Genomic DNA, 12,963 nt, shown 5'->3' on the forward strand with positions numbered 1-12,963 from the left:
GGGACTCCCTAAACGTGATTCAACGGGGCTAAATGTGAGGCCCAGTAATACCTTCACAAGTCCGGCAGTCCAATACCACCATCAAACCAGGAGCGAGTCAATTTGTTAAAAGCTATACGAGCCCCACCATCCCACAAGAGGCGCCGCTGAAGGGCCTCTATCTCACTGAAATTAGCCGCCGGTACAGGGTCCATTGCATTCTGTAACGCATATAAGAATCGTGGCAGTGCCATCATCTTAAACAGGGTTGCTCTGCCGAGTAAGGACAGCGGGAGAGTCTTCCAGCGCTCCACATCCCCTCGGCATCGAGTCAGAGGAGACACCAGATTATTATCATAGCGCCGCTTCGGATCGAGCGAGACGTAATTTCCGAAGTATTTAAATCCGTCCTTTACTATACGGATGGGGCAGGTATGCAGAACCTCTGGGGGATCTCCGGCAAGGACATAAAGTACTGATTTGCTCCAATTTATAGCAAGACCGGAGAATCTCCAAAAGATAGCAAGCACATCCAGAAAATATCAGAAGGAGGTCTTAGGTTTAGTAAGATAGAGTAGAACATAATCTGCATATAACGATATTTTATCCTCCCATTCCGGCGTCCAGCGCAATCCGCGTATAGTGATGTCCCAGCGCACCCACGCCGCCAACGGTTTCATTGCCAATGCAAAGAGCAGCGGCGACAGAGGGCACCCCTGCCTGGTACCCCTTCCAAGGGAGAAGTCCTGGGATTTGCAGTTGTTAACAACTACCCTCGCCAGCGGCTTCGTATACAGTAAGCGCACCCAACTCACAAACTCATCACCGAAACCCAGCTTGGTCAAAACTGCAAATAAATATGGCCATTTCACTCTATCGAATGCCATCGTGGCATCCAAAGACACCAGGAACGCCGGTTCCCCAAGCCTTGAGGCCCCTCCAAGTACTCCATGCAGCCGACACAGATTCAACGCTGTGCTGTGCTGCGGCATAAAACCGGATTGGTCCGGATGGATCAGGGTTGTTATCACCTTCACTAATCTGGTAGCAAGGAGCTTGGCCAGGACCTTGGGCTCTACATTGAGGAGCAATATGGGCCTGTAGGAGGAGCAACACGTCTTAGGCTTAGCTTGCTTATGAATAACAGCTATATTAGCCACCCGCTGATCATATGGGAGCTCTCCTTTCTCTCGACTCTCGAGAAACATGGCACGGAGATACAGTGCTACTCTGTTGGCATTCAGCTTATACAACTCGATACGTATTCCGTTCGGGCCAGAGGCCTTCCCGGAGTTAACTTGACATATAGCCTGGGCGACTTCATCATCTGTAATAGCGGAGTCAAGAAAGCTCCTATCCTCGTCTGAAAGTCATGGCATGACAATATCTTTAATCATTTCTCCATTGTCTTGTTCCATGAAATCATTCCTGGCCTCATAAACCCCCCGATAATACTCTCCAAATTCATCATCCACCGCCTGTGGGTCTTTAATCCAACCCCGCTCCTGACTATCCAATTCCGGGACTAACCTAGACGCTCGCTCCCCCTTTTCCAGCGAAGCAATCAGTTTCCCGGCCTTATCGCCATGTTCATATATACAGCTCTGCGTCGCATTATGCTGCGCCACGGCGCTCTCGCTAGCCAAAGTCCTATGTTCTTCCGCCCGAAGCCTCAGTAGGTGGATTTCCGCGCTGTAGGTGATTCAGCGAACTGCCTCTCTAGACGCGAGACCTCTCCCTCCTTGCTGGTAATCGCCGCCTGCCCTTCCCTCTTACGCCTCGAAACAATAGACAACACTTCGCCCCTCACAACACTTTTATATGCTTCCCAAAGTGATCTGACAGATTCAACCGATCCCTCGTTCTCCAAAAAGTATCTGTCTGCCACCTTAAGAGTTTCTTTCCGGACCGTGGGGTCCTTCAATCTCCAAGCCCCAATAGGAGCCACTCTACCTGCTGCCAGAAGTTCCAGCGTGAGACTAATCCATAGCGGGGAGTGGTCTGATATACCTCTCCCCAGGTACCTGACCTCCAGAATCGAAGGCGCCGCTGCCACTGGAATTAAGACATAATCAAGTCGGGACAGGGATCTATGCGTGGCCGAAACATGGGAGTACTGCACGGATCTCGGGTTGCGCGCACGCCAGCTATCAATCAATCCAAGACTACATAAGAACTCTGGAAGCCATCTTTGTAATTGCGCCAGCACCCGGGGCGGGCTGCGGTCCAATTCACCATCTAGCACCGAATTAAAATCTCCACCCAATACTAGCCCTCCCAGGGGAAGCGCAAGGAATATGTTGCTCAAGTCTCAATGTCTCGGACTGAAGGGCCGGCGGCACATATATGGACAGAAGAGTAAACGTTTGTCTCCCAAGCTGGCCAGTAACACCAGCGTATCTACCCCGCTGATAAATCCAAGTCTTCTGTACAGAGAAGAGGAAGGAGTTTTTGATCAGAATACCCACTCCCCTGGAACCGGATGTGAAATCCGCATGCACCACCATTTTGTATCCCCCTCTGTGTAAAGCCATGCATTTGTTACCAATTAGGTGGGTTTCCTGGAGCAACACTACGTCCGGGGAGTGTCTCCTAATGAGTTGACTAACCATCCCCCTCTTGATCTTATCTCCTAAACCATTCACGTTCCAGCTCAGCACTTTCATCCCAGATCCTCTTTTTTCACGTGCCTTCAAACCCATAGGTGAGAGAGATCAAAACTGGATAATCGCCTGAGTCAAAAATATCCACATACATACACAACTCAAACCAAAACAAAAACTCAACATCACTAAGAAACATATACCCCCTCCCCCCCTTACACCTCCCCCCTCCCTGCACCCCAGCATAAGGACAATGCCCAACCCCCAACTCGCAGTGTGCCCGACCCTAACAAATTAACTAAAGATAGTACGAGGGGGAACCCAGCCCTTAGCCCCTTCTCCCCCCCTCCAAGTAAGACCAACCCGAGTCATAGTCATGTATGAGTTTCCTATAAACCCCCCCCCCCCCCTGCGGCAGTCATCAATCAGCTAATTCTGGCCTCACTGTTCCTCTGCAGAGTCCTCACGCCTTTCCTCTGATCGAGGCCACGTGGTGCTGTCCCACTAGTCCGATGCCGCCTCTGGATGAACAAAAAACCATGCCTTCCCATCCACCTCCACCCGAAGGTTTGCCGGAAAAAGCATTGAATAATGTATTCCTTTTTCCCTGTCTCCTTTTAACAGGAAGGAAGGTCTGTCTTTGCTATTGTACAGCCTGGGTGAAGTCTGGAAAGAAGGACAAAGTCCTGTTCTCAAAGCGAAGCGGGTCCGCGGAACGTGCCGCTTGCAGGATCACTTCCTGTCTCTATAGTTCAGCACTCTAGCTATCATCGGGCGAGGGGGCGCCCCGGGTCTCGGCAGTCCACCCGGCACTCTGTGGGCCCGCTCAACCGTGAAAAAGTTGCTGAGGCCCTTCGGCTTTAAGTGGTTCAGCACCATGTCCTCTACAAATAAGTCTGGGGTCTGATCCTCCGATTTCTCCGGTATTCCAAGGATTTGAATATTATTCCTCCTATTACGGCCCTCATACTCCTCCAACTTCTGACGCTTTTCCTCACGGGCCGCTTGCAAGGCCCGGACCTCCCGCTGCATCTCTGCCATGTCGTTGACCAGGCTGGATGTCTTGATGTCTAGTGATTTAACCTTTTCGCTCGTCTTGGAATGGTCAGCTCTCAATAGATTAACCTCCAGTTTCACTGTGTCTAGTTTATTGTCCAATGCGTCCATTTTTTCCACCATAGACGTCTGTACTTTGTTTATGGCGGCCATGACATCAGCCAGCGTGGGTTCCACGGTCTCCCCCAGGGATCTCCTCCAAGCGGTGGAGATTTCTTCTGTTCCACTGGGAAATCTTTGGCCTGTGCGTATCTGTCCATCTTATTGGTCTAAACATTTTTCAACCCTATTCCACCCCGCGATTGGACCTTTTCGTTGTCTGGTTTCGATGCCATTGACGGGATCGTAATGGCCGCCGCTTTTGTGTTTCCAACGCAGGACTTCACACCTTGGACCGTGTATTACACCTCAGTCGTGCATACAACATGCAGTCCGTGCTGGTGATGCAGCGTCGGTCTTCTCCGATGTCACAACGTTCAGATGGGCGAAGAGGAGGTTGACGCCCGAACCGAGCCGGGGCTTCCGGTGTCGCAGGCCGCTGTTGTACCATAAACATCCGGCTCAGAGGCGTACAATGGTCCCCGGTCTCCGAAGGCGTCCGGCTCAAATGTTCCGATGCCGCTCTGGAGGGGTAGAAATATCCGTTTTCGTCCCAGTTTTCGCCTACTATTATCTTTCCGACTCAACCGTCCAATTTCACTCTCGGGTGGCAGGATCAAGACAGGATAGACTTAAAGGAGGAGCGGGCTCTAAGGAGCTACGGTCTCACGCGGCCATCCTGGTCCCGCGCGTAGCTCCTCCCCCATCTTGCAGTTTTATATGGTACAAACATGGCCTAGACTAGAGGCATTAGAGCGAATTTCAATGAAAACGGCCAGCTTACACAGATCATACATTACATAGCGAGTAAACACAAGAACACATTACGTGGAGAAGGACTACGCTTGGCCCGCACATGTAGCACAGTGTAAAAACGCATAGCGCAGCTGGCATTTTGTTCTGTTGGTCGCGGCCCTCAACAGCAATTTGGCGACCGCGAGCAAGCAAAGTAACATCCCGGCGAGACTTTTTCTCGTTCGCGACCAGCAACATCATGTTGCCGATCGCGAGCGTGGAAAATAAACCTCCCGGCGAGGTTGTCAACACGGGGAGGTCAGGTTTCTCATTGCGAGTGGTCGCGTATGCTCGCGATGAGAAACTACCAGTTCGCGTTGAGAAAGCTGCCACTCGAGTACAAATCTACTCGAGCAGCAGAAAACTACTGCTTGCACTGTGCAAGATGCGGTTTGCAATGATTGCACAGTGTCGGATGCTTGCCCGCACTGTGCAATCAGTGGAAACGGCATTTTGCACAGTGCACTATGCAGTTCGCGTAGCTTGCAAAATGCGATGTGCACTTCGCATAGCTACGTGTAGTGCTACTACCCGAACTACGCTCAGGGTTAATTGAGAGCAACAACTGATGTGACATCCTTTAAGAAACATCTGAAAACCTGGTTCTTTAAGAACTAATTGTGCCTCTCAGTGCAGTCACGCCTGAACCTCTAATGCCAGGATACTCTTGTTGAGTAGCTGTGTGCTTTATAGGCTTCATTCATTCATTCAATCATTCATTCATGGGTGCTGCTGGTCTGGTCCAGGGCCCTTCCAGTATGTATCTGAGTTTAAAATCTATCAGAGTGATGCGAATATGTTAGTTAATGTGCCAGCCAGACAAATATGAGTTTAATATGCCAAAGTTTGTCTTAGCATGCCAGCTTGCAAGTTTCCACATATCCGGGCCGGTATCTTAATGCCTGGCCAGCTGCATATCCTGTCATGCCAGTATCAAAATGCCTGAGTCAAGCAGATTATTTATTTGTTTTGTTTATTTCAGGTATCTGCATAGCACAATGCTAGCCATAAGTGCAACTGAGTACTTCGTATCAAAAAGGGACCGTAGATATAAGGAGCTTGAGAGGGAGATGAAAAAAGTTTCGGCATTACAATAAATCCCAAGCAGATTTCTTTTATTAGGGGGGAATAAAGGGTTGGACATTAAAGCATATTTTGAACAGATGGGCAGTTAAGTAATTTTAAGAAGGTTAACAAGTTAGAGTTGAGTCTTAGCTCAACCGGTATAAGATGTCTGAGTCTGAGTGGTTAGCAGAACAACAACTGGTTCAGTGTCCTGGATTTTTCTCATTTTCTGAATCTAAAGGGTAAGGTAGGTTTTCCTTCTGGTGTGTTGTTGTCCTTTATTGGTGCCTTAAGGCCTACAGCTTTGCGAAATATGGCATTGAGATGAGAAATGAATGATGTAGGAAGGCCAGGTAACATTGAATTTATGCCTTACTAAGTGGGAAAGAATGATTGCTCTTACAATTGTTTTGAAATCAGTTAAAGGAATGGTTAGTTTGAACTGTATCAGTTGGAGATGAAATGAGGTAGGTTTGTTATTTCAAAGATATGAGGAGTCATGGTTAGTTTTTGGCCAATGATAAATCCTAACGATTTGGAGAGTGAGAGATCACAGTGTGAGGTGTCAAGCGCTATGATCATTTCTAGTCATTCTGAAACGAGGTAAGGAAACCTTTGAGTGCAGGAAGAGATATTCAGATTTCGACGGGTGTAATTTGAAGGCAAATTATGGCACCCTATTTTTGAGTTTTGACAGTAAGTTTTTAGACAATGTATTTAAAGGAGTTGAAATTTTTAGGTACTCTTGTGTATAGTCTGCATGTTGACAATTGTCGTATCTTAAAGCATTCAGCCTATGCAGATCCAGGTATAGATTGGAGAGAGAGGGTGAAAAGTTATATTTTTGGTATGCGCCACATATAGTTGGTAAGGAGGGAGACCTGAAGAGCTCATTTTTAGGTCTTGCAGACCTGCGTTTCAGCGAGCATGCGCTGCTCGCTCTGCGAGGGTTATTGTAATCAATGAGATTTCAGAAGTGGAGTTGAAGCTCCGCCCATCAGTCTTATTGGCTGGCATCATTGTTTATGCTAAACGGTGTCTTGTGATTCAAAATGAGGCTTTTTTGTTACCGCCCGGTCTCCTTTTTGGACGGCCCATGCGGACTCTATAAGTTACTTGCAGCGTTACACAGTTGCCCGATATGTAGGTGGTGAGCACTCTTTTGTTTCAGGCGCACACTGCTCAGCAGCGGTGCTGCTTCCTCCATTTTTGGCCAGACACGCACACTGGCCGGAGATGCGCTCGCTATTCTGGCTCCACGCGGTGCAAAGAAGCGCGCTTACTTTAAATTAAGACCCGCTTTGTGGAGCAGACCCTGGTACCGCTTGTCTTTGTATTTAAATTAAGACCCGCTTCATGGAGCTGACCCTCCCCTGTTTTGTTTACTTTGTGGCTGGCTTGTTCTCAGTATGCTATGGGCCTCCCTCATCATTCCTTTGCCCCAATGGACAAGTTCTAACTTTTCCATGAGAACAGGCTTTGACCTCCCTGGGTGCTAGTCCTCCTCTTTCTACCTGTGTTACATGGTTCTAACACTTGTATGTAAAGCTAGTCATGGCTTAGCACACCAGTACCTTCCTTCCATGATCACCTGCTGTAACCCTTTCTAAACCCAACTCTGCCCAACCTACGTTTCTGGTATCGCTCAACCCACCCCGTAATAGATAGAGATTCTGGCCATTAATCCATACCTGACGCCATCCCCTGGAAGGCGCTGTCCCAAACCATCAAGAACAGCTGCTCCATCCAGGAAGTAAAAACAAACCTCAGAGGTCATCTCCAGGCCCTGGAAGGGAAAGGGTAAAGGTCAGCCTGTCGGACCTCACACATGGTAAGTAAGTACATCAGTGTTACTTTACCTTCATGTGTACATGCTGCTTCTTTTCGCTGTATGTATACATCTTGCATCTGTTCTTTGTTTGCAATCATGAAATATCTGTCTGTTTTCCAAAGAAATTATTACACGGCGCCAAGTACTGAAACCAGGCACTCGATAAATCATTCATCTGTAAGATGCCATCACCGTTCTTTTGTAACATATTTCTGTTTGAAATCTTATCTGACTAAACAAATAAACACAAATGTACGACAATACCCAATCAAGGGGTTAACCGCGCATTAGGTTAGACTATACGTGTAGGTCCTAAGCCCTTGTGGAGTTATCTTCTTTTTTATGATCTGTAGTGACCTCAAAGCAACAACCTAGTGCTTTGTAAAAATTCTAAATTATTGAATGAATAAATAAATAAATAGAGGGTTATAGTGCTACAATATATTAAAATGGACGAGGCAAGTACTATATAAACAAGTATTTGCAATGCAATAGATCTCGCATTTACGAGAGTCTGAGCTATTGAAATTGCAAATAACAATGCCTTTTATTTTTTGTTTAATTTTTAAAACATAAATAAAAGGCATTGCCATTTACAATGCCAATAGCTTAAACTTGTGTAAATGCAAGACCTATTGCATTACAAATGCTTGTTATTATTTGGGATCTGGAGGACAGGAAGGAATAGAATCATTTGAGCTCTTGTCTTTCAATCTTCCTTCTGGAAGAAAGGATGTTGAGTCGGATCAGATGGTCAATTTTTTGGGATGTTGCTGAAAAGTCCAAAAGCATTAGGAGGCAGATATGACTCTCTTAGAGAACATTTAAGATATTGTTGAGTACTCGGAGGGTTACTCTTTTTATATTGCCTGTGGGATGAAACCCATATTGGTACTTTAGTGAGTCATTAACATTGATCTGTGTAAGTAGTTGTAACAAGGTTTGAATATTCTTTTTAAGACGTAGGCGATACACCCTGACTTCAAAGCAGAAAAAACATGCCTTACTCGAGAGTATTCTTCATTCTGGGAGTAGAGGAGACTGTCTCTTGAAAATAAGATTTTAAAAGGTTTCCTGACATAGACACGTCTGAATATGTAAAAGGCTTGGTATAGTTAATGATTTGTAGAAGATAGTGAGTGTTGAGTCGTTTAAAGAAGTTCCAAGTCCTTATAAGCCACAAACTGCATGAACCCTCCTTACCTGTGGGGGACCTAACTTATCCTTGGTAATGTAGCAAGAGAAAGGGTTCAGGGCTACACAGTCAAACAAGTAATAAAGGCAGTGATACCTTTAATTGCGTTGTTTTGTAATTAAATGTGTACTGTTGAGGAATTGCCACAGTTGTAGCTCACATCTGAACCTGATCAATTGTAGTTTGTATACAGTGGTCAGAATAATATAGACTTAATTGGAAGGTGTATATAACATCTTTCTCCAGTTGACCATAAAAAAGTTGCCACTTAGCCATCCCTTCTAGGTTTTTAGCATACCAGTTGTATAATAGCTTTGTAATGTTACTTTATTGATGCGAAGACACGTTCTTTGTCAATTAACATCTACATCCTATTTTTAGGGAGATTTGCAGCTTCCTGCTTGCTCACCAAAGGAGATTTTGAGTTCGCATTGATAGGTAGTTCGATTTATGGAGAATGGTATTGTAATGGAATTGCATTAAAGACATAAAAATAGACAAACGTCAAATTTATTTGAAAGGCAAAACTGTTCTCCATAGAAACCGATGTGTTTTGAACTCTTAATACCTGTATGTATGTTGTACAGGACCATTTCATAGCTATATATTTCTCAAAGTCGAATGACTGAGAAATAAATTCACCGTATGTGTAAGTTGGTTTATGCTGGTAAGGTTGTTTCCTCGCCGATGAGTATTTCACTCTTGAGTGAAATTAAGGTCTGCCTGTGCTATGCATTGATATGGATGAAATGGATTTATAAGGCATTTCAGATGCCTGCAGGCCTCCTGGGGCTGAAGGCGGGCAAGGGAAACACGCCTGAAGACACAGACTGGGAAAAGTCAGAGAAGTGGGCCTCTAACATTAAGTCAAAAGGAAGAAGATTCCATAAAATAAAGCCAAGTAGAGAGAAAAACCTATCTCCCCATAATGAGTAGTTGATGCATGGACAATCATTAACAAGGCATTAGGCTCAGCGAAGAGGAGGAGACCATTTGGACTGAAAAAAATGACAGAAGCACAAGATCTTAAAATTTACTTTAGGCATAGATGCACATGTGACCAGTGCAACATCTTTAAGTGTGACAAAGTTGAATGGGGTGCGGGAGGAAATTATAAAGCACTCGCGCTGCAGCATTTTGGATCTGTTGAATTTCCAAGATGGACTTTTTGGGAAGGCCATGGTAAAGCACATTGCAATAATCAATGTGCAATAATACGAGAGTGTAAACTACTGTCTTCAGCAAAAATTCTGGAAGTAGACGAAGAATCTTGCGCAGTAATTTCAGATTTTAGAAGAAAGATGACATGATAGAATTGATTTGGTGGACAAAAGAGAAATATGGATTCATATTTACCTGGAGATTAACTGCATCCTCGTGGGCAGGAGCAGGTCCCAGATTCTAGGGCCCACCTGTAAGTTGCCCGTGACATTCAGGCACCTCCAATCAGGAGTAACTTTGTTTGGTCTCTCTCTAGTTTTATGAATGACCACACATCGAATCTGCCACAGTAGAATGCGACTGATAAATCTTTGACCAGACTTACTCATATCCCCAGCTAACGATTCTACAATTTGTCAAACCGCTTAAGACAACAGCACAAACCTAAAGCTATGGATGCGCTTGGCTATATGAATCCTGCAGACTGTGGAAAGTGTGGGCTCAAGATCGAGCCCTGCAGGAATGCCACACCAACATTGTAGTGCTGGATCTAAAAGGTTTGAGGTCCACAACCTGAAACCTGTTACTTAGGAAGTAAAACAGCCACTTTAACACAAGATCATCAATGCCCATCTCCCTAAAATGATCAAATAGGACCACGCACGGAACCTGGGCGTCATCCTGGATTCCTCACTCTCGATGAACAGACAAGTCAACGCTGTTTCTTCATCTTGCTTCAACATTCTTCGCATGCTCAAAAAAACATTTCGCTGGATCCCTACCGAAACTAGAAAAACAGTCACCCACGCTCTGGTCACGAGCCGACTGGACTACGGAAACACCCTCTACGCCGGCACCACCGCAAAACTCCAGAAAAAACTACAACGCATCCAGAACGCCTCAGCCAGGCTCATATTAGACATCCCGCGTAAAGAACACATCTCTGTTCACCTGAAAAACCTCCACTGGCTCCCCGTCAATAAGAGGATCACTTTCCGGCTCCTAACCCACGCACACAAAGCACTCTACGAAATCGGACCCGAATGCCTCAACACACGACTATCCTTCTACACCCCCTCCCGCCAGCTTCGATCCTCCAACCAAGCCCTTGCCACTGTACCTCGCATCAACAAAACCACCATGGGAGGTAGATCCTTCTCCTACCTAGCAGCTAAAACTTGGAACTCACTTCCCACTCACCTTCGCCTTACTCAGAACCACCTAGCATTCAGAAAGCAACTCAAAACATGGATATTCGACAAGTAACTCCCCACCCTTCTTCAAGCGCCTTGAGACCCTCTGGGTATGTAGCGCGCTATACAAATCTTTTGACTTGACTGACTTGACAATGTGAGATGGCACTGAGACCCAGTAAGATAACTGCAGCAAAGCATTTGCTATCTAGCCTCATGCAGATGTCATTCTTCACTGCCAGCAGGGCAGCCTCCATGCTATGCAAGGGCTATAACCTGGCCTGGTGGGACTATAGAAGATTACTAAACACAAAGTAAGAGGAGAGCTGGAGATTTCTCCCTTTTCTGGAATTTCATCACAATGGGATAGGAGAGAAATATACTAGGAGATAGCAGTACTTGGGATCAGCAATTGGCTTTAAAAAAAAAATAACTGGGCCACTTGAGCTTCCTTTCAAGACTGATGTACAGTTGCAGATGCTAGTGTGCTGTTACATAGGTACATTAGTATGGAGGCTAGAGCATTCCTGGCTGATTTAAAGGCCAATACGTTCAGCCTTGGATATGAGAATAGCCCCGCATACCTAGCGCCTCTGACTCACAGATTAATGCAGACTGGCTTGCCTATGGTGTGCGGATGCACAGCCAATGTGCTTTTAGAGGCTGTTGCAAGCTGGCACTTGAGCTTGCCCCCAAAGACAAGACCTCCGAACGTGATGTCAAGAAAATGGCAGCCAGGTGTTCCAATTTAAGGTGGAGAGCTGTGTGAGAGGCAACATTACTGTTGCTTACTGCCGTCCTCAATCAATGGTTGAGAGGTGCAGAAAATTAGATCAACTAACAGATAACAACTTCAAAGTTCCCGCCAACCCACTAGTAAAAACTCAACAGCAATGCACAAATTCTGTCCGTGACCAAGGAAACCGCCCAGCCAGCAAGGTTCCAGAATTACCCAAAGTAAATGTTAAAATGATGCCCTTGTTTTAGATATTGAGCCAATATTAAGCATGATTGTGTGGTTTGGATCAATTGTGACATTCTGGAAAGTAAAAATGTTGCTACTTCTATAGATTTTATACGATCTTTCTGGTAGATATGTGCTTGTGTGATCTAAGCAGTGCTTTAATTGGGCAGTTATTGTAAGGTTCGGATAACCTGCTCTGCTTTAATTTTGAAAGGAAGAGTACCAGCGCTTCTCAGCCCTGGAGCAATTCATTTAATGGGAGAGTACCACCTCGTCTCAATAGCAAACCGGTACTTCTGGACAGTACCACTCACACGTGTATGTATTTTCATTTAAAGCACTGGATTTATGGTTCCAAAATATTCTTCCGCGTTTGATTTTGCTCACATAATGATTTCCATTAATTCTGTAATGGATCACAGTATTCGTTTAACAGTTTTCTGTACAATTCTCATAGTCCCACATTTGGATGCTTCCCCTTCGTAACCTTCCCCCGTACCTTCATTTTTTGTTTTTTAAATCAAGCCTTAGTATTAAACTACATAGAGCGTTGCCTACATTTGCAGAACTCTGTCCAAATCAGGGTTTGTTATATTTTATGGAAACCGTTCCACAGCTTCGATCCTTTTGGTTTAAAATATTACTGTGTTGCTGTTATAAACAGTCTTCCTTAGAGCACTTTTTGGTAATTCAAAATGAACTGAGGTGAGCTGCTCTTGGATGTATGACTCAGATCCCTGCCATTTACAATTCATCTTCTAATGGTAAATTGCAAAATGATACTGGTAAAACACTTTTTCTATTTCTAAACCCCAGAATACTATTTGTTACTGTTAATCTATTTAGAAAAATGTGAATATTGGAGAGGCTATTTGCACTGTCGAATTAAGATCTCAGGAAAAGGTGTATGTTCATATACCTTTTCCTTAAGAGCAATATTTTTGGAGTAAGAGTATCTATCTATTGGTATGTCTAAGATACAGAATACAAATGAGAATAAGCGGGTGGGGCATTTTAGAAAA

General features: G+C 45.1%; 1 protein-coding gene across 3 annotated transcripts in view; it reads left to right on the top strand.

Annotated features, from left to right (window-relative positions):
* Positions 1-12,963, top strand: part of RAP1GDS1 (Rap1 GTPase-GDP dissociation stimulator 1) — an 892,032-nt gene that overhangs the window by 328,331 nt on the left and 550,738 nt on the right. The window lies entirely within an intron of this gene.

Source organism: Lissotriton vulgaris, chromosome 3_1 (assembly GCF_964263255.1).
Source record: "Lissotriton vulgaris chromosome 3_1, aLisVul1.2, whole genome shotgun sequence".
Taxonomy (NCBI): Eukaryota; Metazoa; Chordata; class Amphibia; order Caudata; family Salamandridae; genus Lissotriton; species Lissotriton vulgaris.